The sequence below is a fragment of the Fukomys damarensis genome, unplaced genomic scaffold, assembly GCF_012274545.1.
Source record: "Fukomys damarensis isolate Sample0158 unplaced genomic scaffold, DMR_v1.0_HiC HiC_scaffold_20, whole genome shotgun sequence".
NCBI lineage: Eukaryota > Metazoa > Chordata > Mammalia > Rodentia > Bathyergidae > Fukomys > Fukomys damarensis.
Genome location: NW_022900932.1, coordinates 6,406,150 through 6,432,919, shown reverse-complemented (window position 1 = coordinate 6,432,919; position 26,770 = coordinate 6,406,150). Strand labels below are relative to the sequence as shown.

The following is a 26,770-nucleotide window of genomic DNA, read 5'->3' as shown; positions in this document are numbered from 1 at the left end:
GGGGGGGGGGGGGCACCTAGCCCCAAAGTTTGCCGCGGCTCAGGGTTTTGTGAGCTCATTCTGGGTTACAGGTGGCGATGCAGCCACACAAAGACTGTCATGGAAAGTGCGATCTTTTCACTTCACAAGTAATAATACTCGCCACCTTTTCCTTTGAAAAAAATAAGAACCTTAAAATAACACCGTTTCCTTTAACCATCCGGTCCCCTACCACTTCCCCTGTAATGACTCTGGGTGTGAGATCACGTCCTCTACTTCATTATTACTATTCATTTTTAAGCTACATATTATTTTAAAATATATAAATAATCTATTAGTTCATACACATGTTCTAAAAATAATATATATATTTATTGTTCTTACATAAATGCATATTCATTTATATAAATACATTTATATAAATCATACAAGCATATAAATGATATATGTACTCACGATATATAATATATTCATATGTTACAATTACAAATAGTAAGACTTATTAGTGCTACTTAAAAATATATAAATAACATACAAATACGTAGCATATGTACTCTATGTATATAAAAATGTATTCTAGTTTTTCTTTATACATCCATAGCATTCTTTTATGTAAATGAGTTTGTACCTTTTCCTATGAGCTCATTAATTCAGGTTCAGTGCCTGCTCTGTCCTGGAGCTGCGCTAGGTGCTGGCGGTCGCTCTCCCATCAAGCAAAGACCCTCGCCCACAGCGTGGTGAAGGCTGTTATTCTGAAACTGCGTTTTTCACTTCCTGTTTCTTGGAGGTTAATTTAGTGTCACACGTACAGACCCCTCTCGGCGTTTTAGATGCTACACACGCATGGTGGCATCGCAGTTGATTTGTGTATTAGCATTCTGGTAGACCGATGTCCCAGCACGCTGGCCCGCTGGGTGCCTCTTCCACGCTGGCTGGTGGTGGGGAGAAGCCGCCCTCGGAGTTTCCTTCTCTCTCTCTCTCTGGGCATCTCCCGCATCCCTTGGTGATGACTGTAGTTCTATTCCAGATTGGCAGACCAGACATACAGAGCACCGGAGGTATTTGAGAGGCCCGGTTAGGGGAAACTGCCTTTCTACTTTAGAATCAGGTGTCGGAGGTTTAACGATGGCGATGAAAATCAGAACGGTGATTGGAGAGGAGAAACAAGAAACGCAGCGGGCAGGGAACTCGGAAGAAGGGTGGTAGTGGGAGAATGCTGGCAGGGATGCGCCTGGACCACCATACCCGTGGGCGGGACCGCTCAGAAGAGAGCTGCGGCCATTTTTACGTGGGGCCCCATGAAACACGAGGCCAAGGTCTGTTTCGGTGTTAAACTCCTGGTTTTCAGTCTCCAGTGGGGCTCCTCTTCATGATGTCGCCTATCCCCCTTTTTTTTAATCCTCCTGAGCAGTTTAAGCGGGCGTTCCTGTTTCTCAGCATTTGAACTTGCCATAGAAAAAGCCTTTCGACCTGAACAAAGAGAATGCGCTCGTACAATCCCCAGGAATAGTCAGTCCCTCCAGCCAGGAAGTCTGGCATCGCCTTTGAGTCACTGGTAGCCTGTGGCCCAGGAGGCTCTCACTGATGTGTTCCTTTACCTCTTCTTGTAATGCCCATTGATTCTCCCCTTTATTTAAGAGAAATCATCTGACCACCTGCTCTTCATCCTTGAAGGCTTTGTGTGCAGCTGCCTCCATTTCCAAGTTGAGACAGGTCACCCTTCCCAGGTCTTTGCCACACTGATTTCTGACAGAGGCCTGTGTACCATGGGTCTCATTTTCTTTCTTTCTTTCTTTCTTTCTTTCTTTCTTTCTTTCTTTCTTTCTTTCTTTCTTTTTTTTTTTTCTTCTGGTACCGGAAATCGAACTCTGGACCTTGCTCTTGCGAGGCAAGCCACAGAGCCGCTGAGCTAAATCCCTGGCCCCATGTGTCTCATTTTCTCAAGGGCTGGACCTTAGCCCCCAGATCCCCACCGCCCAGCCCAGTACGCAGCTCATAGTAAAGGTCCTTTGTCTCCATGTCCTTTGTTCTTTCTTCAGCCTCTGTCTGTTGTGTCCTCTGTGTTGATGGGTGATCAGTCATTGTTTCAAAAGCATTTATGGGCCATTGTTAATTAGCATGTCTTTTTCCCATTTCTATTTATTTGTACTTCTCTGAGCCCGTGAAAAATTGTTGGGCTTGAATATGACGGTGTTCTCCATCTAAAAGGGGAAGGGAAGTCCACCTCCACAGAGTGAGCTAATCAGCTTTCCCCTTGCCAGCTGCTTTTTAAAACACGGTGTTTAAATGCAGTTAGAACTCAAACCTTCCATCTCCTCTTCCTCTACAATTTTGTTTGAATATATTCATTTTGTCAGCTCTATAACATACAGCCCCCAGCCTGGAGCCAGGCCCCTGTTTTTCTAAATGAAGTTGTATCGGAACACAGTCGTGCTTATTTGTATACATATTGTTTAAGTTGCTCTTGCACTGCAGTGACAGACTGAGTAGATGCAACAGAGTCAGTTTGGCCCACAAAGGGAAAAAACATTACTCTCTGGTCCTGGTCCTTAAAAAAAAGAACAGTTTGTTCTAGAAGAAACTGTTTGTGGCCATCAGCCTTCTCCTTCCCGTGATAGCTTCAGCCTCTAGAGCATTCATTGTTCTGTCCCTCCTTTTACCTTCAGCGTGACCAGTTCTCCCAATCCCCAACTTTGTATCACCTAAGGCAGATGAATGTCAAACCTGATGGCTTCGGAATTATCAAAGGGGACTGGGAGAGAGGGGAAGGCTTGGTCTCCACAGTGGCCAGAAATGTCTCTGCACCAAATCTGGAGCTTCCCGTAGCCAGTTGCTGAACACAGGCCCAGTGGATCCTTACAGGTTCTTTATATGACTCCGATGCACCTGAAAGTTGAGAATTCTGGAGCTCTTACCTTTGTAGACATTCTACTTTCCTAATTCACAGGGTAGAACCTGCCTTTGAAGATGAACAACCAAGAATGTGTGTCCCGATAACCGTGCTGATGTTGTAGTTCATAATGTGTTTCCTGGATGTTCACTGCTAGAAATGTGAAGTGGATCTCAAGAGGACATGGCTCTATAGTACAGAGGACAGGGAGATGGCCTCTAGAAGAAGAATATTTGGGAAAACAGGAAGCTGGAGTACTTGGTGGCGGGAAGAGAAAAGGAAGGAAGGACAGCAGAGCAAAGGGTTGATCAGAATGACTTAGGCGCTGTCCCTGTCCCTCCTTGTGGCGGGACCACAGGGAACTGTCTCTTAGGATGGCATTTCTCACTTGGATGGAACAAGTTGGGCTTCTGAGCCTGCCTTAGACTAGTCACTAAGAGCTTCGGAATCTGTGCTACAATGGACTGATTGGTAAATTGATGCAATCCTTGGGCCCACACTTTTCACACATCCACCTGGAATATTAAGAAGTTAAAAATAAGGCCTGAGTCCAGGTCAGGGGTCCATCAGAAGCCGTCCATCCTCCGGGTCTTCCCCAGACTCAGATAATGACAGTGGGTTTCCACCACGCTGACCTCTCTACCTGACAGCCCTGCCACTCTTGGCGCCAACAGATCTGCTTTTGTTGGACCAGAAAGTCATCTCGGAGCGGGAATGGTGCTGCACTAATTCAATGCATTAGCTGCACAAGGCCAGTGTTTACACTGGACCGGATCCCGTTGCTGACATTTGGCAGGCTGGCTCCCGTCACCGAGGAACTTACTGAAACTGCAAAAGGGAGTCTGCACAGAACCAGCAGTTTTCCATTTTTAGTGCCGTCCAGCTGCTGCCCATGAAGGAGCTGGACTTGGCCTCAGGGCCTCTGCAGTCAAGCCTGTCTGTGTAAGAGAGCCAGGCACCTAAAATTGTAAAACGTCAGCTTGGAATCCTTCTTTTGTGACCCTAACAATTCATCTAGCGTGGTAACAGTCTTATAAATCGGGTATAAGTGTGAGACTTTTTAAGTAATTTGATTAAACACTATAAATCAGAGTAGAATGTCACAAATTTGCCAGTTGTCTGTAGGGCCTCAAAAATGCAAGAGGAGGTCCTGAAGCAAAAACCTATATTTACTCAGGCTTTGACTCATTTTAGCCATATAGTAAATCGACTGAATCTGTCCTCATCTTTCTGAGTTCAGTGTGAAAATGTTATCACTATGAAATGGCTTCTGTTGACTTCAGACTTTGAACATAATGGGTAGTTTCTCCATAAGCAAGATGCTCCCATAAAGATAGATTAAGTCACCCTGATTATCTCAGAGTTGCAAAGAGAGGCCCACTCTTCTCTAAATGTCATTCCCTTGGGTGACAGTGAGCAGGGGGAGCAGGGGAGGGGCCTGGGCTCCACTGGCCACAAGGGAAACGGAAAATTACTTATCCCCTCACAGGGCCTGCTGTGAGTCTTAACTATGTTATTTTTGTTTTTGTTGTTATTGTTGTTGTTGTTGTTTTTGAGACAGGGTCTCACTATGTAGTTGAGACTGACCTAGAACTCACTACGTAGCCCAGGCTGGTCTCGAACTCACAGTGATCCTCCTGGCTCCGCCTCCCGAGTGCTGGGATTACAGGCGTGCGCCACCATGCCCGGCATTAACTATGTTATCATTTAGAGTTAATGCAAAGTGCTGCAAGTAGTGTCTGAGAAACGTTAGTACTACTCTATCGTTATTCTTGTGGGGACCAATTAAGCCACTTGAAACGCACGCTGTGGCTGCGGCCATGCTGCAGCCCGGTGGCAGAGGAGGTGTGATGTGGCGGTGAGATCTGAGGGACCGTGGGCAGCTCCCCTTCAGTAAGTGATAAACTGGAGCCGGATGGAATGGGATGGGGATTTCATGGGATTGGAAGAAGCAGAGCAGGCAGTCTACGGTTTAATGAGAGAAGAAAAATAGGCTGACACTCCAGAGAAAGAATCGAAGAATTAGCTTGCAGATCTGGCTCAAGTTGCCCCGACCTCAGCAGCCTGAGAGGAAACGGCTCTCGGACTTGGCTCTCAGGCCTGTCTCTCACTCTGGAGCCTCCAGCCCCCTGTGGGTGTCCCAGTGCATTGATTTTAACAGCACACAAAACGCATTGCATATTCGCAGGAAACCAAGGGCTTCGCCGCCCCTGACTCCATCCCCCAAACCTGGCAGCTGTTTCCTCCTCTCCACAGCGTATAGTCCTGACGGAAACTCCATGAGAAGGGGATTCTCGAGTCACAAAAGTGTGGAGGATGCAGAACAGTAAACTCTCCCTCCTCAGAAGCCATTCTGCATTCATTGACTGAGAGTCCAGGAAATCTCCCTGTGTAACCACTTGTTTTGGTTAACCCGGCGATGGCAAACCTTTGAGAGCTTTCAGTGATAACAAATGGCCAGGTGCCGTGCACGTGCCATAGGTTCGCCACCGCTGGTTTAACCTATCATGTTTTAGACTTATTTGATCCAGCATCTCCCACCCCTTTTACTTGCATAAAAACTTTCAGCTCCCACAGAATCCCAGCTTCCTGCAACGTGAGTCAGGCACAAAGGTGGCCCCTGAGGAAACGGGAACAAAGTATAGCAGGGACTGTCAGCTCACCAGCCCTGGGCAGCTTCCCCCTGGGGCTGGGGCAGGGCTGGGCACACAGGGTGCCTGTGAGGAATGCCAGGAGCCAGAAGACAAGGGCTGTGCCTCCTCGCTGCCGCAAATCATCAGGCTGTGGGAGTCTGTCCCATTCCGGCTGCACTTTATTTAGGGTGGCACTATGACAAGCAGAGCAAATGGGCCCGCACAGTTATCCCTCAGCTAGTGGCCTTAAAAGAACAGGAATGCTGTGGAAACAGTGATTTAACTACAGCAATTCATCCGTTCTGTGGCTCTTTGGGAATTCACTTATCTCATCTGCCGGAAATGTTCTTGGTGACTGGTTAGTTCTGGAGTGACCACCAACGTGGGGTGTGGGAGTTGCAGATGCAGATTTTTTTTTCCTAACTTTATTTCCTTTCCCTAAATAAATCTGGCACTTCCGATGTCCCCATCTCCACTTCCCCTTTGAAATTCCCTTGATGTGGAAAAATACGTCTGGAAGCCGATTAGAAATGATCCAGGCCACATCTGGCCTGTTTGGGGACTTTCTGCAGGCTCACCATGCCCGTGTCCCTTTATCTTTATCATCTGGAAAATCGTAAGTGGCATTTCTTATAGATTTTAAATATTTCCCACTGGGAGTACTTCGCCATTCATTCATTTTGATTTTTTTGTTTGTTTGTTTCCTCAAAGAGGTCTGAGGATATAGAACAAGAAAATATCACAGTAGATTTTTTTCTTTTTACCTCCATGAATAGAATGCATCTTCGTTTATACCTGAACATCGGGTTTTTCCTTTAACAATTCTGAGTTCCAGGGACATTGGTTAGTTCGTTATAAAATTTAAAACATACTTTTGTTCCAATTATATAGTCCTCTACACTTCTGTTACAAAACATGGTTTCAAGTGTCTGCCTTTTCTATACTGCACCAGCATGCCTCCTAACCACCTGAGACTTCGCTATGGTTTAGAAGTCCCTTGTCCAAAGGCAACCGTGTTCGGGGATGGGTGCCCAGGGTGGCGCTATTGGGAGGTGATGGAACTGGAAGGAAGTGAGGCTTAGTAGGAGGCCTTTAGGTCAATGGGATGGTGGCACTGGGGCCTCTTAGCTCATATGCCTTTGCCTCTGGCTGTGCAGTGAGCAGCTCCTCACCACTGCCACCCAGTGTGCCCACCGGGCGCCCAGAGCAATGGGTCCTCCCAGTCTTGCACTGGACCCTCCAAAACTGTGAGCCATAATCAGTCTTTTTCTCTTTATAAGTTAATTATTTCCATTATTTTATTATAGTTACAGAAAGCTGAACAACATACCTTTCAAATTATTTTCCTACTGAGTACCAAGCATTAACTTTTGTTTATCACTTACTTGACTAAACAACCTCTTACCGTAATGGAAAAAGGCTGTATCTTCTTCTTACTGTGTAAACAGCCTAGTGCCTAATACTGAATAGTGTTCCTGGGACTTGGCAACTGACTGAGCGTGCAGCTTTACATTCAGAAACATATTAAGTTCTCTTGTGTGCAAAGTAGCATAGTAGGAACTACCCAGATTCCCTCATTAGGTATAATTTTTTCTTATTTTCTAAATAGCACGTCAATAAACATTAGACAAAAAAGAAAGCAGCAAGAGTAGGGGAATCCACATTTCCATGTTTACAATCCCTAAATGATTAAAGAGGAAGTGGATTCTTTAGTAAGTTTTTTTTTTTTTCCAAGAATACCAAGAAAGTTCTTAGTGTTCTTGGAAACAAATAATGTTCCTCATGTAGAAAGTTGTGCAACAGGCATCAGGGAAAATTTTGATGAAAAATGCCAAAACCTCACCAAAGAGGCCAAGAGAAGGCCCTACAACCCAGAGGGAAGGAGAGTCTAGCTCGAGCCCCAGCTCCCTGAGAGCCCATATGGGAAAGGTCACAGCCCAGGCCAAAGCAGCTGCTGAGAAGCTTGACATTCAGTGGGATGTGTATAACTGTGTGCTACAGTCTGAATTTTAGTCCCACCAAAAGTCATGTTGAAATTTAGTGCCCATTGGGAGTTACTAAGAAGTGGGGCCGAGGGAGACTTTTAAGACATGATTAAGTCATCAAAGTGCTGGATTATAGATTGCTTAATAGATGGGGGGTATTATCTCAAAAGTGGATCTGCTGTACAAGCCTCCTTCCTATGCATGCTACTGGCCATATGTTGCCCTATGTTGCCTTGGGACTCTCCGGGGTCCCACTCACAAGAAGACCTTCACCAGACATAGCCCTTGACCTGGGTCCTGCAGCCTCCTGAACCATGGACTGAATAAACCTTCCTTTTTTATAAATTACCCAGCTGTAATAATCAGCTATAGCCACAGAAACCAGAATAAAACACTATGGAAGCAAGAAAATTATTCTATTTGGAAAATAGTTTACCTAGTTTTTTTTTTTTTCTTTATCAGTAGTAAGGAGGTACACACAGTCTCTGGCATAAATAATTCAAACTCACAGACAAACTTTGCCCAAGGCAATAGTTTTAATATTTCCACCCAAAAGAAAAACATTTTCCAGAACTACTAAAAAGGGATTCAGTAGAATGGCTTGAATGTTAGGTCCTGGTTCTGTTGAACATCCCATAGTGAACATCAAAGGGAAACAGAGAAGGAAGGAATCTTACACAAATAGCAAACTCTCAGACCAGCAGGCTCACAAATAGCAGAAAAGTGCGTTCAGTGAAGAATGGAATTCTAGTCTTGGAATTCTAGGAGGAATTTCTAGTCTTGGCTCTGTCATTAATTCCACAGCCTTCAGTGGCTCACCCTAACCACTTTATCATCATCACAGTGACCAATAAAACCTCAGTGTCCTCATCTGCAAAATGAAGAGCTTGAACTATTGGACCTCTAAGGTCTTTTCCAGCTCTAAAATTCCAGAACATGCACAATTTATCTTGCGGGAATAGTTTCTGAATCATTCAGGACTGAGAGTATTAGAACTAAGTATTCTGCAGTGGGGAGGAAGAGTCTATTCCCTAGGTTTGGACGAAGGAGGAAGGGCCCAAGATTACTTTCACTTCCTCAAGCATGTAATGGATGCCTAATACACGGAAGACCCTGAACTACATCCGGGTCAAAGAGGAACTTCATTCCTGCTTCAAGGGGGTTATTTTCTGGCACGAAGTAGTCAGCATCACAAGTAAGACGTATTACGGTTCTGTTGTCCAGGAGAAAAGAATATCACATTAAATATAACAGGTACTGTGCTTCAGGCTATAATTTTCCCATAAAAACCAAGAGCCTTCAGAAAGCATCAGGTTCCAGGTCCAGATCTAAAATAAGGTCCTGGTGTGGTTTCCATTTTGAAGTCCATACTTCAGCTGGCGACCAGCAGAGACAAGTCACCACCCCGCATACACAAAGCATGCAGTGGGTATCCTGGACGTAGTGTCCAACTTTAGAGGACCACAGTAAGTGCTGCTGTTCAGAAAGGGGGGAAATTGCCATGACAGTTACTGGGCCATAGCAGTTAGAAAACCCATATTTCCAGGTCCTTTACTAGCACCCAGTTATCCTTCCTGAGGATTGTTTTCTCTGGCTCCTGGCTCTGCCCTGCGAGTTCTTAGTTCCAGTCTATGGCTCATCCTTGTTTCCATAAGAGGTGGCTCACTTCTGAACAAACTTCTCAGCTTCCTTCTACTCGCAAGAGGTTGGGATTCCACAGCCTCCTTTACATGTTACACGGTCTCCTTCAGTCCGAGCTACTGTTAGCTTCCTGGGTGTCAACATAGTTCCACCTGAGTTGGTCAAATGGCTCGACTATTCAAGCAGCAGTTATAAGAAAAATCTGCCTGGTGTTCATATCTTTGCTCAAAAGTCGAGCCAAAAAAATCCAACTTGAAAAAACCTGTACAGGCCAAGAGCCAGTCACATGTTGCCTCTTGCCTTGCACACAAAGGGTGACGAAGCTTGAGTCTGAGCGCCACTCTCACCCAGACAACATAGAGTGCTTGTGTGAGGGTGTTAAAACATTCTTCATTGTGCTTTTTTGGGGTACTTTATTTACGTAAAGTACTGTAACGATGGCTCCAAAGCAAGTTAGTGATACCAGCAGGAAAGCTAAGAGGAAAACTGTGAACCATGGTATTGTTAAATCATTTCGAAATTTGTCAAAGTTCTGGAAAAATGAGTTTATAAGTGTAATTTGGGGCCCTGGCAACCAATTATTTGGTTTTCCATCATTTCTTATGGGAACATGCTCGAACTTTTCAGTGTTTGAATGCAAATTAGGAGCAGATTGAGTTCCGACAACCGAGGCACCACTGCATGTCATCCACTCCATCAGAAAACACCCACACCCATGACCTTCCTCGGTGGGGGGGTCCTTTTCTGCCTTAGCCCCTTATGGACCTCTGTCCCACAGTGCCCTTACAATCATGAGAAGCTCCACTGTGTAGCCATGTGTGTCCATGAGGAATGCCCACTGGTCCTTTGGAGACCTTTTGTCTCTCTGAAGTAGTCAGAGAAGTACTTCAGATCTTTGGGCTGTCTTAGCAAGAGATCTTACACTCTTACCCTGGATGTCATCTTTTCCGGGAAACCATTGCTTAATTCAAGAGCTCTTTGCTGGCTGAAGACAGTCTTCTGGGCCCTTAAAAATTCTTCCAGCATCTACTCAAAAGCTGAACAATCTGTCCTTTAATGCATCACTCTCATCTCTCGTCTTAATGTAGGCTAGATTAAGCCTACCCAGCCACAGAGTTTCAGAAGTACCACTGAATTGGTGCACTGAATTGATTAGCACCATCTCTATTTCCACAGTACTGCTGGGGACAGTTTTGCCAGCCTCCCACTACTACACAATAAGAGCCTTCTTTCCTCCAGCTCTAATATTTCCCTTCTTCTCCTCTGAGCCTTCACCAAGAGCCTCTTCATGGCTTCTGCCAATATTATCTTTAGAACGCTTTAGCTTCCCCTGACAGACTCCAAGAGTATTTTCTGGCTCCCTACTGTTGCCTGGTCCCAATGCCAGTGACACATCTTACAGGTTTTATTTACAGAAATGCACCCTCCTCATTTCAGGTATCAGAAGTACCAAAATCTGCTGATAAGCTATTGCTAAGTAACAAAACCCTCTAAAGAAGCTCAGTGGGTTAAAGTAACAATAATTTTATTGCATCTCATGGTTTCTCTGGATGGGGAATTTGGAGAGGGCTTGGCGGGTGGGTCTGACTTCTCAGGTGGCTGTAGCGCAGTGGTGGCTGGAGCAGGAACCGTGCGTTGAGGCCAGGCCAGCAAAGTTGATCTTTTCAGGTGTTCTCAAGGCCTCCCCAGGCGGTCTCAGTGGGCTTCCATGCAGCGTGGCAGCCCCAGCATCGCAGCAGCCGGAGTCCTTCCTTGGCCACTGGAGACTCCCAAGAGTGAGGAAGTCTTCCAGCCAACAAGGCAGGAACTGCACTGTCTTTCAGGACCTGGCTTCAGCAGCCCTGAAAAATTACTTGAGCCATATTCTGTGGGTTACAAATGATTTACAAGCGGCATCACCCACCCCCACCCCCACCCAGACTGAAGAGGAAGAAAAGCAGACGCCGCCTCTCGGTGGCAATCGATGAGGTTTTAGAAGAACGTGGCCATCTTTGGGAAAACACACCATGTGCAGACAGTGGTGCATGTGGGGTTGGCAAAGGCATGGTGCCCACCACACAGCCTGGCACTAGCGAGGAAGCTATGGGACCACTTATGCCAACATCGCTCAGCTCAGGTAATTACCCATCATTATCTGTGCGGGGCTTTTTTCTGAGCACTGTCACAATCTTCTCAGATGAGGCATTGTTTTCACCTCCTTCTTCCCCTTTTATAACTTTTACCAATGTCTTTGACCGCTGGTGGAGCACTTTTATAATTTTACATCTCAGAAAAATCACAGAATCTTAGCAGTAGAATACACCATATCAGTCCTATCAGCCAACCATTTTATTGTGAAAGTGACAAACCCAAAGCTTAGCGCACAGCAAGGTTGATAGCTGCTGCGTCCCAAACCTTACTCAAAACCACTTACCTGGTTTCCGACCCAGCACTTCTTCCCCTGGGGCAGGCACTCCTGCTTCTGTCATCCACAAGGATGTGAGGACTCACGTTTTTTGCCTTCAGAGGGAAGGTGTCTGTTCGCCTGATTGGGGTGTTGCCCTGTGCATTCTTGTTTCACCCTGTCTGGGCACATCCTTCTGCAACGCTGGCTGTGCTCACGGTGCCCTGTGACTCTGCGTAAGTGTCCAGGAGAGGACGTTGGTGCTCCGGAGCACAGAGGTGGAGCCTGTCCACTGGGGAAGTGATGCCTGCTTCCGACCTCCCTGGCCTTGCTCATCAGAAGCAAGAACTCTGAAGGCCCAACAATCCTTTACACTTCTATTGTTTTATTAATATCTTGGGAAAGATACGCAGGGCCAAGTCTGTCCTTTGCGTGTGCACATTTTCACCTCCATGTAATTCAGGAAGAACTTTTACATCTACCCAAGGGCGAAGCTTGGCCAGAGGATAAGAACGGAAACGTCAAGGGTCAAATGTGCCAACAGTGGTTCATTCCCCGCTTCCCATCATCCTTGAGCCCCGTGCACTAAAGCAGACCTTTGCGTTTCTTTCTGAGTTGAAGGATAAGGATACAAAGTCACAGTGCCTCCAGGTTCGCAGGAAGTGGTTCTGTAATGTTTGGAGTGTTCGTTAACAGGACTCTGTCCTCTCCCATTCCTGCGGCTGGCTGTACCGCCAGCTGTTTCCTTAGTTCACTGAACCAGCCCCTGGGCTCCACCCCCGAAGCCTGAGACCCCCAGAGGAGCTAAGTCCTTCTGCACCGTCACAGTTTTCGTCCCTTTCTCTTCTCCATGTTTCCCGCTTGAACATTTCGCTCTCCAGTTTTATTCTGGCTGGAATTGTGGATATTTACCCTTCCCTCATAAGAAATAAATAAATGAGTTATCTGTTAATAACATGAACCACACAGTCCATGCAGACCCGCGTGCCAGCTGATGTAGCTCTCAAAGCCACTGCCATGAATATCTCTGAGTGTTTTATTTTCTACTGAGGACTGAAGCAGACCCTTAGCGCTGAGCTCCACCCATCCCTTTTTCTGTTTCCTCCTTTCTCTCTCTCTCTCCCTCTCCCCCATCCCTGTTATTCAGTTGCCCACTCTGGGAAACAGCAGATTACAGATATGCCCTTTCACACTTGCCTCATCGTTGAGTTTTAAATTATCAGGTGTGTTCACTAAGCACCAATTTATGTGTCTTAGTCAGAAACAATGTGGAAGATTCTTAATAACTCTGCTTAGCAAAATGGCCTCAAGAAAGAAAAAAATATATAGTAAAATCTCACAACAAAAACCAAAATAGTGCTCACAAGAGCAAGGACCCAAGTTTGATCCCCGGTACCAAAAAAAAAAAAAAAAAAAAATTCCAACTAGTTGAAGGCAATTAGAAAACAGATCTTATATAAAATTAAGAAAAATCCTAAATACCTTAAAATGTATTTCTAGTTATTATCGCTTTAATTTTGTTGAAGATACGGAGAGTAACTCTACCCTAAAGGGACTTAGATTTCAAATATTATCTGTGCACGTAAAATTGATGTCCCGGAGCAAGACAGTGTTTCAGACGTCAGGTGACTGGTCTCGGGATTTCAGGAAATGATATTAATTTGGCAAAATTGCAACCTCTAAAAAAAAAAATGAGAACCAAGACCTGTCATGTAGAGGTACAAGATCCCAATGGTGAATGTAACTGTATTGTATACCTAGAATGTACCAATAAACTTAATTTTATAAAACTGCCACCTCTGCCATTCTAGAAAATAAATTTTTTGCTCCCCCCATATTAAATGAGATTGATGAGCACTGGCTCATGCCAGTTGAACCCACAACAGACAAAGCTACAATTCGCAACCCATCCATGGACAAGAGTTTATGGTATTGTTTGCCAAGCAAGCTGGCATTCTAATGCCTGACTGGGGAACAGGTGACCAAGATAGCCTTTCTGTAATAGGAATGTGTATAGGTTTAGAGAAATATCGCTCACGCAGCAGATGTTTACCTTGTGCTGACCCAGTGCCAACCACAATGCCAGGGACTGAAAGACGTAGTCTGCGGCCACCGAATAGACCCAAGGAGATAGCGGTCGGTTTTGGACACACAGAGAAGCATCCAGTCCAGCCTGGCAGTCTCTGGAAGGTGGGCGTCTCCACGAGTGCTGAGTGGGAAACAGCAGTTGGTGATCGGGCACTGGCCAGGCAAAGCGAAGAGAGAGAGTCCCAGGCAGACCTGGCGGCCTGGACAGAAGCAGCAGGGAGTTGGTAATTGAGCATGGGTGAGAGCAAGGCGTCAGACGGGAGATCTTCACACTAGTGTCACACAGCGGGGGCAGCGGGGATCCCCTCCCCACCCTGCCTGACAGGGCGGCCAGACTGCCGGTGACACCTCCTCTGGAGAGCACTGCCCATCTCAGGCAAGTTCTCCCTTGGGGCATTTCCTTTCCCCAACCAGAAGTACTGGATCAGGAATGTAATTTAGGTCATCGTCAACAATTTTAAAAACTAAACAATAGAAATCATTGCAAGGGGAAGTGTTATCTGTGAGATTTTGTTTTAGATGGGTGAATGGGTGAATGAATGGAGAGAGATAGGAGGATACAAGGTTCTCTGAATACATATTGACCAAATGTCAAGTGACATGGGCTAATGTTCACCTGAAGCTGAGGCCACCCCCTCCTAACCCCGTGATGAACTAAATCCCTGAGATCAACTAATACTTAGATTTTTAGAAGTTTGCTGTTTCAAAGCAGAAGCAATCACCTCTCAAATGGCCAGGTATGAAATTGTCTCTACAGCCTTCGAACTGCCCAGTGCAAACCTAAACGCACAGGAGCCTGTGTTACAGAGGATCAGGATGATCTCCAGGCCTCTCCTTCCTCTGACATTCCCTCTCTTCTTACACTTCCGTCCTCCTCATCCTGTCTGAGTCAGTGATGACAGAGGGAAGGAATGCCCCAGGCTTTGACAACCATGGCGGAGAGGATCAAGTAGAATTGGACAGGGAAGTTGGGCTGAGAAGAAGCCCCACAGCAAGCTCACAGGCTGCAGGATGGTCCTCCGGGGCTGTCCCTGCTGGGGGACAGGGGCCAGTCTCTGGGAGCGCATGGCCTTGGGGTTGGTGACTCTTCATGGGAGGGAAAGGCGTTTCCCAGCAAGGGCTATCTGTGGGCCTTCAGTGCCAAAGTGGGATCCACTACAGCAATCTACTAGGAGCCTAGGCTCTGGAATTGCCATCCCATATTAAGAAATTTTAGGGTGGCAAAACTGATGCTCATTCTGCTTTTAATTCAACCTTAAGAGATGTGAACATTTCCAAATAATTATATTTTGTCAGTCATGGCTTCAGTTGAATTAAGTACCAAAAAATAAATTCAGTTCTTAAATTAGAAGAATTACAATACAATTAAATTTCCATTATTTATTGCTCTTTAAATTTATAAAAATTTGTTGGCTCAGAAAATATACAGTGTTGGCCCGGGAATTTAGCTCAGCGGTTCGGTGGCCTGCCTTGCAAGCGCAAGGGCCCGAGTTCAGTCCCCTGTACCAAAAAAAAAAGAAGAAGAAGAAAGACAGTATACAGTGTTGTTCTTACTCTAATATGTACTTTATTATTCTTTATAATAATTTTTAAAAAGCTGTTTTGTATGTAGTATCAGTTATCATTATTTCCTTTCAGTCTTACAGTAATAAATGTACATTTATAATTCCATATACTTAAATAGATATAGATACTACAGATCACATAAAGGGATTTTTCACTCTAGTCACATCTAGCACATGCTTTACTTATAATTCAAAGTGAATATTCAGATAGTAACAATAAATTCGAGTGACCTTCCTTGTTTAATTCCTGATATTGCTGGGTTCATGCCACCTATTCAGTGCCATTATCACCCATCACTCACAATTCTACAAATGATGTTGAATTCAATATTCACCCATTTAGACTTCAAAGATTGTGGCCAGAGATAAACTTCAGAGTTCTCCTAGTATGCACATATGTGTGTATTCCAGAAAAGATACTTCTGTCTATGCATTTCAATTAAAAATCTTGAAGGGGCCGGGGATTTAGCTCAGTGGTTCCGCTGCCTGCCTCACAAGTTCAAGGACCCGAGTTCGATCCCCAGTAAAAGCTTGAAGACCATTATTTCTATTAACTCACTATAACTGCAAAATTAACTGTCTCAAAACTCACTGGTGTAAAGCAGCAAGGATGAACTTCATGAACCAGAAACTTAGACAAGGGCCTGCTGGGTGAATTTTCTGTTCTACACGATGTCCAAGAGAGTTACCCAGCAACCCTCACCAGGCCAGGGCTGAGGGTCCAGGAAGGCTCATCTGCCTGCCCAGTGTCCTGGAAGGGTGGATCCGCTGCTTCTCTGTCTCTCCGTGTAATCACAAGGTTCTTGGGCAGGAAGGTCATACCACTTACATGGAGGTTCAAGCCTCCCAGAAGAAAGAAATGAAAATTGCTAGACTTCTCTTATGGTTTTTATCTTCAAACCTCCCCACCAAGCCTTATGCACTCCTAGGTGAGGCTTCTGAAAGATGATTGCATTATGGGGGTGGGACACCTAGTTTGCTGTTATCAGGCAGGGTATGGTCGGAGGAGGTTTATCTCCCTCCCCAGCTCCTCCCTTTGCTCTCCGCTTCCTGTCCCGCATACTGTGAGCAACTGTCCTCCGCCAGGCCCCTCTGCTGTCCATTGTGACTTTCAGCCTGCTGACTCTGCATTGGAATGTGACCCAAAACAAGCTTCCCTCCTTTCAGTTATAGGTGTTGAATATTTTGTCCCAGTGATGAGAAAGTGACTAAGACAGCCTCCCAGCAGTCATTTCTACCAGTTGATGAGCAGTAGGGCTTTTTTCCTCTTACCTAGACGATAAAGTTCAAGGTCCCTAACATGGCATTGGCCTGTCTGCATCTCCAGCTTTCTCTGCTGCCCCATTTTCCACCCTTTCTTGCACAGGGTCCTGTCCCATTACGCCTTTACTCTTGCTGCACTGTAATCTCCTTGGATGTGCGGATGAATGTGTTTGAATATATTCGCCATTGTAAGCCTTCTCTACTGTTTGCCTTACACCACATACACTTAATAAATAATTGAGATCTAACTGTTTATTAAGCATTACTCCAAGTCGGGCGCCGTACAGAAAAGAAGTACCTTGAAAACGTGGCCCGACAGTGTATTAAGGCAACGAAGCCAGATGCACCCATGTGCACGTGGAGGGCAGTGCACACTAAGCGTATCCTGAGCGACAGTGGGCGTTAAGTCCCTTCGAGTTGCTTCTGCAAGTCTTCCCATCAGCCACTGGGCCTGATCTTCATTAGCGTTTGTCACCCTGTACTGAGTCCGCACTCGTGTTTAGCCTCCTCCTCTTGTCATGAGTTGAAGAACATGCGATATGGCTGATTTATTGTTTAATCCCCAGTTCCTGGCCCTCAGTCAGAATTCAGAAAATATTTTTGGAATGCATGGAGCAGCCAGTCTCCGAGAAATGTCACGTTCAGATACCTTGTCTTCCGTCAGAACCTGTCTCGTTTCATCCACTGACTCCGAAACACTGCTGTGTTTTTCCTCCAGTTCCTTTTCTCTTAGGGCTAATATTACGGATATTACAGTAACAGGCCTCGAGTTTCGCCTTGGAGTCTTGGATAAAGGCTTGGAAAAGCAGCTGAACTTTTAAGTGCCTGTGCCCTTTCTGTCAGGGTCAAACCTGAGATCTCTTTCAGATGCTGGAAATGCACTGGCCCAAAGTCTGCTCTCCAGTGGATCTCAAATGGTTATCTTGAGGGTGCAACTACCTTTGAAAATGCTAGTGGAAAAAACGTGGGATGCTAGACAAAGGTACACCTCAGCGCAGTGATTCATTATGGGATGTGTCCGGTGAGAAATCTTAAAAATCACCGCTTCTTCATAAACCCAGCTGCACAAATCAGACTGGGAGCCAGGATGGGGTGGAATGTGCCCATGATGGGGAAAGGGGCTTCAGCAAAAAGCAGTGATGGGGAGGAAAGGATCTTGGTGCCCACAAGGTTAGTAATGGGCACTGTTGTTTCTGGATGATTCACTTGGTTTGTGCACCATCCAAACATTTCCCTACTCACTCTTCCACTACTTGGGCTCTCTAGTTCCGCTCAGAAAAGGGTAGGTGGAGAGCCAGAGGGTTAGAAAGAGGAATATCTCAAATCTGTTTACTATTTTGTGAAAAACTCGGTTCCTTGTGCAGAAGGGAGGGGGAAGGGGGGGAAAGGTTAAAATTCTTGACTAAATCAAATTTTGGTATCATTTGTTATTTTTATTATCCTTTCTTTTTTCATTTATAAACGAAAGAATTTGACAAAGGAATGGAGAGGCCAGAATAGAGAGAGAGAAGGGGCTTGGCTTCTGGTTCTCGGTTGGTAAAGAACAAACCACTTCCCTTCCCCAGGGCTCAGTTTCCTTGTCTATAAGGTGAAAGCCAGGATGACAAATCCACAGAAAATGCACCCTCCCACTCCGTGCTCCAGCAGACATCTGCAGTAGATTACGGTCCTCTCCCAGCAAGCAAGACCCCCAAACCACTGCTACGAGTTGATGGGAAGGAGTCAGCCCCCGGGATGAAACCTCCCGGCCATTCCTAGTACTAGCTGAGAGTTGTGTCACTCAAAGTGTGTGCTCATGAGCAGTGACATCAAGGCCCAGGGCAGCCATGAGGAGCTGCTCATGAAAAGCAGATGTCAGCTGAAATTCTCAAGGCATCCTGTCTGCTTGGGGTATGGACAAGGTTACACTAACAGAAATAACCACACGTCCCCGACACTTGCCACTGTGTCCCTACTTCCACCGTCACCCTGTTGCAGAGGCCCTCGCACACCCAGGGACCCTGAACACTCCTGTGGGCATCTGGCACTGCTCAGAGCTGCTGGTCTTATAATTCCACAGTGGTGCCCCCCTGCTGTGCAGTTTGGGAGGCCCCTCTTGTCCTGCTCTCTCCATGCTACCCTACTCAAACTGAAAATCCTCAAAAAATCCCAAATCCACCCCCATTCTCACTGTCCCTGAGCCATGCTGTGATCCACCCTGGTGTGGGTAGGTGGTATCCTCACAGCCTCTAAGCTGTGCCTTGTGACTCCTGGCTTTCCTAGTGGAGATGACCCTTTCTGGGCACAGCCTCCAGTCCCTTGCTCCTTAGTGCTCAGCCTGGGGCTCTAAGGGGCTAGGGACAAACACTGTCCTCTTGTCCTTTGGAGACCGCGTGTCTTCTCCTGGCTCTTCCCCAGTGGGTGGTGACGGAGGTAGCGGTGGCAGGAACCCACGTGCAGGTAGACACCACAGAGGACTGCCCTCCTCAGTGCCCCTCACGCATACCCAGTAATGTTGGAATTTCAGCTTAGTCTCAAGTAGGGTGCTTGTGATGTGATTAAGAGTTAACAGAAATCTGGCTGAGAATCGGGCTCCATGTCCCTAAAACCCCATTCAAAACACCAAGCAGGGGGTGGACTGGGATGGAACCATTCCTGACAGCTGCAACCCAGGCAGCCTCTTCTTAGTGAGACCCAGAAAGCTGAAGATGTGTGTGGTTTGTGTAACTGCGTGCCACCAATCCCAGCAGGCTGGGTGAGAGAGTGTGTGTGTGTGTGTGTGTAGTCCCTTTGTCCTTAGCTCTGAGAGCCCACAGTGGCCCTGCAGAAGCAGAGTTAAGGATGCACAGTGACTCGGGCATCACAGAGGCCCAAAGGGAGCAAATGATGCCTGTTGGGGTCCTCAGTGATAGACCTTAAATTATTGGGTTAGTGCAGAGCCTCAAAGCCAAATAGAGATGTTTGGATTTGATGCTGCGAGCATACGGGATCATTTCTGGCAATCTGTCCAGAGGGGAATTTTGGGAAGATAAATCCAGGAAGGGTTTATAGGAAAAACTGGGAAGGACAAGCTGCCTGCAAGATTAGCTCAAAATTTTGTTGTTGTTGTTGTTGTTGTTTTCAAGTTTTTGGTACTGAGGATCGAACTCGGGTCCTTGGGCTTGCGAGACAAGTGGCAAAACCACTGATCTAAATCCCCAGCCTATCTCAAACTGCTTTTATGCAGTTCATTCCTCAAGGAGTTTTAAATATAATTAGAAAATAAGGTGGCAATGTGTATTGTACATACCACTGGCACGTGTGTGTATCTTCCCCATGAATGCTTTAAAACCCATTTATTTTCCATTTTGAAGAGGTTATGCATCCATATGGCTCTTAAATCAAAACAATAGGAAGGGAGTTGCCCTCATTCCCACCTGAAATTATGTCCCTGCCACCTCTCTTAAACATTTTCATTATTTCCTCTCCTATGTTTCTGGAGTTTCTTTATGCAAACCCAAGCGAATATTAATGTATATTTTTCTCTTCCCTCTTTTACAACAAAAAGCATACTATACAAAATTTCTTCGGACTTGGTTTTCTCACTTAAAAATAGATCTTGCAGATTTTCCCACATCTTGGTCAGCTGCAAAGTATTTCATCATGTGGAGAACCAGCTCCATATTGCTGGTTGTTTTTAACAATCTCTTGCCAGTATAGACGGTGCTGTAAAATAAAAACACACAACTTTATATTATTTCATATGTGTGCCACATACATCCATAGAATAAATTTCTACAAACTGACTGCACAGGCTGCATGCATTCACCATTTTAATAGAGATTTCTGCATTGCCATCTTTGGAGATTTTTCTATGCTTCTTTCTATTCCCACCACAAGAGCTGGAACCCTTGCTTGCTTCCCACAGCCTCACCGACACATTGGGTTATCCTTTTGATGGGTTTTCTAGTCCATTGAGTGAAACACTTGTGCAGCTCCAATTCAATTTTCTCTCAAGTGAAGTTGAGCATTTTTTCATATGTCTATGGTGCCACTGAATTTTAATCTCTTTTACTTAGGGAACTGATTTCATCACTTCTGTATCTCTCCAAAAGTCTTCCCAAATGCCTTGCTACCAAGAAGATTTTCAGTCCAGATTTGTAAATCCAATAAATGTTTGTATGAATAAGTAGATAAATGACAGAATAAGTGCTCATGCTATTGGAGTTATAAATCTTAAATTAGATACGATCCTTCCCTCAAGAAGCATAAAAAATGATAAGCTCACAGCACAGTTTCAGAATCAACACACACACATTCAGCAAGGACACACAGTACTCTGAGCATGAATCAATTACTTGCCTTAGGCTAAAGCGGGGGAGAATCTTAGATAGCATGCATTGCTCATCCCCAGAAAGATGAGGAATAGGGGAAATGGGAACCTCACAGCTCATTTCCATGGTTTTATTCATCTACAAAGTGTTTTGGAGCTGGTATGATTGAGCCCTTTTTGTAGACCCAATTCGTAAGTCAGAAGAGAGACAAACAAAAAACCCTAGCAAGTACTTCAGTTTCCTCAGGCTCCTTCCAGCCTTGTTTCTCCTCAGAATCCACCCAGCATTCTGCTCCTTTGGGTGTCACAGACTGTCATTGGCTGGAGTCTCGATCTAAGTTTCTTTGCTTCTCTGTTGTTGAGCCACGCTGCCACACCAAATGCCACTAGCAAAGCAGGTCCCACTGTCCGCTTGTTAGTTTTGTGGACTTTATGGAATTCCTTTCTTCAGGAGTCCATTTGCCAACTGTTTGTTTTACACCATCTCCAGTCAACCGGATGCCACTGCAAGATGGGTAGAGGGTGAAAGCCATTATTAGCAGGGCCCCAGCAGAATTTCCCACAGTGCACTGCTGCCTGGAGTGACTTCCTGCTCTGCTCAGGCTAAGCTGTGGCCTGAAAGGAAGGCCTACTTCAGAAGCAGGGAACCCGGCCCCTGCCCACAAGGATGCCCCTTGCCCCTTAGTCACAGGAAGTCTTGTAAAGCTAAGCCATAGTCATGCCAAGCCCAGTACTGGATCAGGAGCTTCAGTCCACACAGAGGAGCAAGGAGACAGAAAGGGGCAGCAAAAGAAGGATGAGAACCTCACCAACTGCCCATCTATGTGATCTGTGTCCACTGTGACGCTTCCACCCCACAACACTTGTGAGGCGGGGAAGGCAGTTATTCCCCTCTCCACTACCCACCCTTTTACAGACAGGGCAGAACAGGGCTTGGAGAGCTTGAGTGACTGGCCCAGGGTCACACGAGTCATAAAGGGGAAGCAGGGTTTTGACTTGGGCCTTTTGAACTCCAAACCGGAGCTCTTTCCAAAATTATTCATTTCCTAACTCACGGCAAACTTAGTTTCAGTGGAGGAATTCTGGCATTAAGAAATGCAAAAGATGCAGGATTAGCCTCACTTTCAGTAACAACAGCAACAACAACAAGAATACAGTGGCTTTTGTGATGCTCTAAAGTCACAGCAATTGTCCTGAATCCACCCACGGGTACATGAGAAACTACTACATCTGGATGACTACCCTGCTGATTCTGCGCACAGCAGAGGGCCCCCTTGGGGCAGGGCAGCTGCATGCTAGAGGTGAAAGCACTCTGTAAGGCTAGCGGCCCTGAGCTATGCTTTCGAGGCCACAGTTCACAAATCGCAACTTAACAACGCACAGTTCTCAGCAAGCCTTACCGTATATCAATATGTTTCTGTGACCAATTATTACCCCATGGAAATACTTGAGAGTCTGGCTTTCTGACATGAAGTACAAGGTTTGAACGCCGTCCTTCATTTGTGCTGGTAAAGAAGGGGTTTATTGAGCATTTATTGTGTTCTAGTTACCTTGGCTGCTGAAGACCTGCAATTAAAAAGACCTCTTACCCCAGAAGGAAATTTTCTTTGAGAATGATATTTTGATCTCAGAACAGCTATCTGTATTAATGTTCCCTGCTTCACATTTGTTCGTATAACCAAAGATTTTAAAATATTTCAGACTCTTAAAGCTCACTTTCTCTTTAAACATTTCCCTGTCAAAGATCCCCTTCTGGTTGTTGCCTTTTTTCAGATAATAGCTTTTCTACAGGTCACATAGAAATAAAACGAAGTCTCTAAGGAAGACTTCTCTTTTTCTATTGCCAAGGATTGGATTTTCCAGAGAGCAAATAAAGAACAGAAGTGGGTGGTATCGTCATGGTCAGAATCACGGTCCTGGATCAAAACTCAAATGAATTTTCCATAAAGAAAATTATTCATTGAGAAAGATGTGTCCTGCCTTACTCAGGTTACTAAATTAATCAGTGAAACGCATCAACAGAAGGGAAAATAAATGTAGGAGTCAAGCCAGAAATAACCCTACCCAGTGTTCGAACCCCAATTTCTGTTTCATTTCGACCCATCCATCAGCTGGAGTCACTCATCCTGTATGGTGGGGCCGACATCTTTCAGATAAGGGAAATTTGCAGAAAAGCAGCAGCTTATCTCTCTTTTCCATTTTAACCAATTTTCATAAAGATCATTCTAAAAATCCATTTCATACGGCATTGGCCGGGTAAGGAGCGCCTGATACTCTGCGGTATTTCGTCTCTGCCTGACACGGGACCCTGAACGCCACAACCACAGGAGAGCAGCGGGGGCTATGGAGGACTCGAGCCACGGGACAGCCCGGAGCGTGGCTCCCGCTGTCATCCGTTGAACGGGAGCCCGTGCTCGGGAAGGGTGTGCACCGTGGCGCTCTGACCTCCCAGGTTCCATCGCACGTGTGCAGACAAACTAGCAAGTTCTTACTTTTTTATCCAAGTCGATTTTGTCATTCTTTTTTTTTTCCTTTCCTTTCTCTTTTGCAAATGTCTAAATGTAGAAGTATCTTGTGCTCAGTTAGTAGTGGGAAAACACACCACCTTTCTATAAGTGGAGACTCTCTCGGCGTTAGCAGTGTAGTGGCGTTGAAACAAAAAGAGGGTGTGCGAATTCCCCGGGTGGGCCCTACCCGGGCTCACCTGTCAATGCAGAATATGGGAGGGTTTGATTTCTCAGCAAGGTCAAGAAAGCCCAGCAGCTACTGTTTTTAAAAATTAGATTGCCACATTGGAATACGTTGAGGTTTATGTGTGTTTGGGGGAGAAGGGGATGTTATTATTGCTAATTATTCTTGTTCTTCACTTTTCACTATTAGAGAGGCCCCCACACATCTGCCTGATTTCCTACCGTGAATGCCTCAGACCATGGATTTTGTTTCTAACATGCAGCTCCGCTTCGTTCCCCGATAATACAAAAGGCAAGAGTGCAACAGTTCATCTTCAAGTCTTAGCCATTTTAAGGGTAACAATTTGGGAATCATATTCTCACCCAGTGACGTGAAAGTTCCTGGCTGAAGGAGAAGAAAGAGCAAAAGGGCAGCGTTGAAGGAGAGGAGCCTGCTGTGAACCTGAGCAGGACAGACAGGGAGCGGAGCTAAGGGAATCGGGAGGGGTTATAAGTGTCACCGGACAAGGAGGTGATGAGCTTCTGGGAGGAGCTGAGGACAGAAACCAGGCCGCCGGGGACAAGGTTTTAGGCCAGGGAGCCCTGTTCCAGGAGTACACTTGTGAAGGGCAGGAAGAGGCGAGTCAGTAGAGAGCTGGAGGCTTGGGCTCCAGAGAGGGATTTGCAGCTGCTGCTTGCTGGAGGACACAGAGCTTGCAGATGTGGACTCGGGGCACCGCAGGGGCTAGGAGTTCCCGCCCACAATTGGAATCCCCGGATGTCAGCTGTTAGAGGCTCCATTTAAAGACGCAGGAAGTGGAGTGACCTACAGTGTACTTCTGTACTTCTGCCGTAAGGCTTCCTTGGCATTTGTTTATTCTCTGGAAGGGCCACAGGAGCACCTTCGACGTAGATGCTCAATAGGTCTCTACATCGGGGGACTCGTTTTCCTCAGTGCTAAAGCACTTACATGGGGAGGAGGCTCGAGGTGTGGAGGCCTTTCCACATTTCCGCAATGCACGAATTTGTTGGCAGAGGGTGTTCACTGTTCTCGCCCCTCCTGATGGCATTAAGGGTTAGGACACCCAGGCCCCTTTGGATAGCCTGCAGCCATCATGGGCACACATTCGCAGAGCGCCAGTGGCTTCATGGAGGGCCTGTGAAGTGACCACACGTAAGGGAGACTCAAGGCACAGAACTTCCAGCCTGGCTGTGTGACCAGGTTCCTTGTCCAGAGAGAGCATGGTAGATCCATGTGGGCAGAGTGCACAGCCAGGCAAGAGTCAGTGAGAAGGCTGGGTGTGGGCTGCCAGGGCACCACGGAAAGCAAGAAGAGAGAGCAACTGAACGGGCAGCAAATGCAGCTGCACAGTATGCAGCAGAAGCTTTCCTGGGGAGAGGTGGGACCACACCTCCACACTGGCGAGGCTGCCACCAGGAAGGGACTGGAGACTATAAAAGATACCAGTGGAAAAGGGAACCAGGGCAGGGGGAGGAAAATGAAAACAGAACGGAGGGAGTCACCTTTCTGCTGACATTCAAAACACTTCAGATTGCGTCCTGAGCTGTTGCTGGACCAAGGTTTGCAGACTCCTGGCCAACTCAAGGCCTCGGCTTTGGCATCCCAGCCTTTGTAAATTTCAGTCGTAACTCCATGTTGCACTTTACTCTACAGCATAAAACAAAAGGTCAAGGGGGAAAAGAGCTCTATGGTGCTCCAGTGAAGGAAAACATGTATCATCTTAATGGAATATGATCTGAAGGGGGCCCACATTGAAAAGGGCAGCCGTAAAGGAATCTTGGGCTCCCTTAGAAAGCCGGGTGCATGCTGAGAAGGGTGTTCTCTTTCACACGCGCAGGTGTGCTAGGAGCAGGATGGCATTAACATCTCCCTCCGAAAGTGGAAGGTGGGAACATCCATCAGTAGATTGTTACCCTTATAGATGAAAAATGATGCATTATTCCTCATTCCTACCTAAAGTACATTGTTTCCTAGACCCGACCCTATATAAGTGTCACCTGGCCACACTCCTGGGTCTCCTGGGCATCCTCTTTAGGTAACGCCGAGGCTAAGCATGCAGCAGATCCCATCTTGGAGGCTCTGAGACCAGTTCCTTCAGACGTTCTGCTGGGACGAGTCCATGGTGCTCCTGCAGAGAAGCCAGGGACCTCCGGTGTCACATGCAGGAGCAGCAGGCAGGGATTTGGGCTGAACTTAGCCCCATCGTGCAGCTCACTCACCGGCCAGACAGCAGTGCTGGTAATGCCTCGGTCTTCATTCACATAAGGTTGCTTTTAGACTCTGAGCTGTGAACTTCTAGCCCTGGCATTCCCTGTGTTGCCTGCTCATCCACTCCTCCCTGTGCTCTGCTCCTTGGCCCCGCTCCTCCTACTCCAACTCTGCTCTCTGATCCACTTTGGCTGTCCCTGCCACCACTCTGTAACCAGAGACCACACTCTGAATGACTTTAATCCTTTTAAATGTATTAAGGCTCATTTTATGGTCTCACACATGGTCTGTTCTGGAGAACATTTCATACGCCTTGAGAAGGATGTGTGTCCTGCTATTGCTGGGAAATATTTATGGTTATCTTGTAGGTGTAGTTGGCTTAAAATGTTGTTCACATCCTCTATTTCTTGTTGATCTTTGCCCTGCTATCCTGTATATTATTGACTACAGGGTATGGAAATCTCAGAGCCCCTTCAACTTTCTTAGGGCTCTGTTGTTTGTATGCAATCACTTCATCATCCTGTTGGGTTTACCCTTTATCTTTATAAAGTGCCCCTCTTTATCTCTAGTTACATTTTTTGTGGGACTTTTTGTTTTGTTTTGTTTTCTTTTTTGTTTTTTGTTTTTTTTGTACCAGGGATCGAACTCAGGACCTTGCACTTGCAAGGCAGGCAATGGTACCACTGAGCTATATCCCTGGCCCTAAATTTTTTTAATTCAGTCTGTTTCATATTAGTATGGTCTCTTTCACTTTCTTATGGTTGCTGTTTCCATGATTTTTTCCATCTTTTTACTTTCAACCAGTTCACATCTTTGAAGGTAAAGTGGTTGATTCTTATTCCTCTCTCCCTTCTGACAGTCTCTGCCTTTTGATTGTACTGTTTAACCCATTCATGTTTAATGATATTACTGACAGAGGGATTTATATTGACCATTTAATTTTTATTTCCCATGTAGCATGTGTTTTTTTTTTTTTTTTATCTTCCAGTTGAAGCTTGAACATCTTGTTAACTGCACTTGTATGTTCTTCCCTTGCCCTATCCCTTTCCTTTCTATACAAAAAAAAGTAAAAATATAATTACAAGGACACTAAGCAGGTTCCATCCTCCTAAAATGTTCCACTCTTTAAGCTTTAGGCAAGCCACCAAGTAGG

General features: G+C 45.9%; 1 protein-coding gene and 1 long non-coding RNA gene across 2 annotated transcripts in view; one reads left to right on the top strand and one right to left on the bottom strand.

The window, feature by feature from the left end:
- Positions 1-26,770, top strand: part of Kif6 (kinesin family member 6) — a 314,938-nt gene that overhangs the window by 197,962 nt on the left and 90,206 nt on the right. The window lies entirely within an intron of this gene.
- Positions 20,958-23,049, bottom strand: LOC104872620. The gene is made up of 3 exons (XR_783231.2): positions 22,783-23,049; positions 22,119-22,284; positions 20,958-21,222 (listed from the first exon to the last, which is right to left on the bottom strand). It is a non-coding gene; the product is annotated as an uncharacterized LOC104872620 (long non-coding RNA).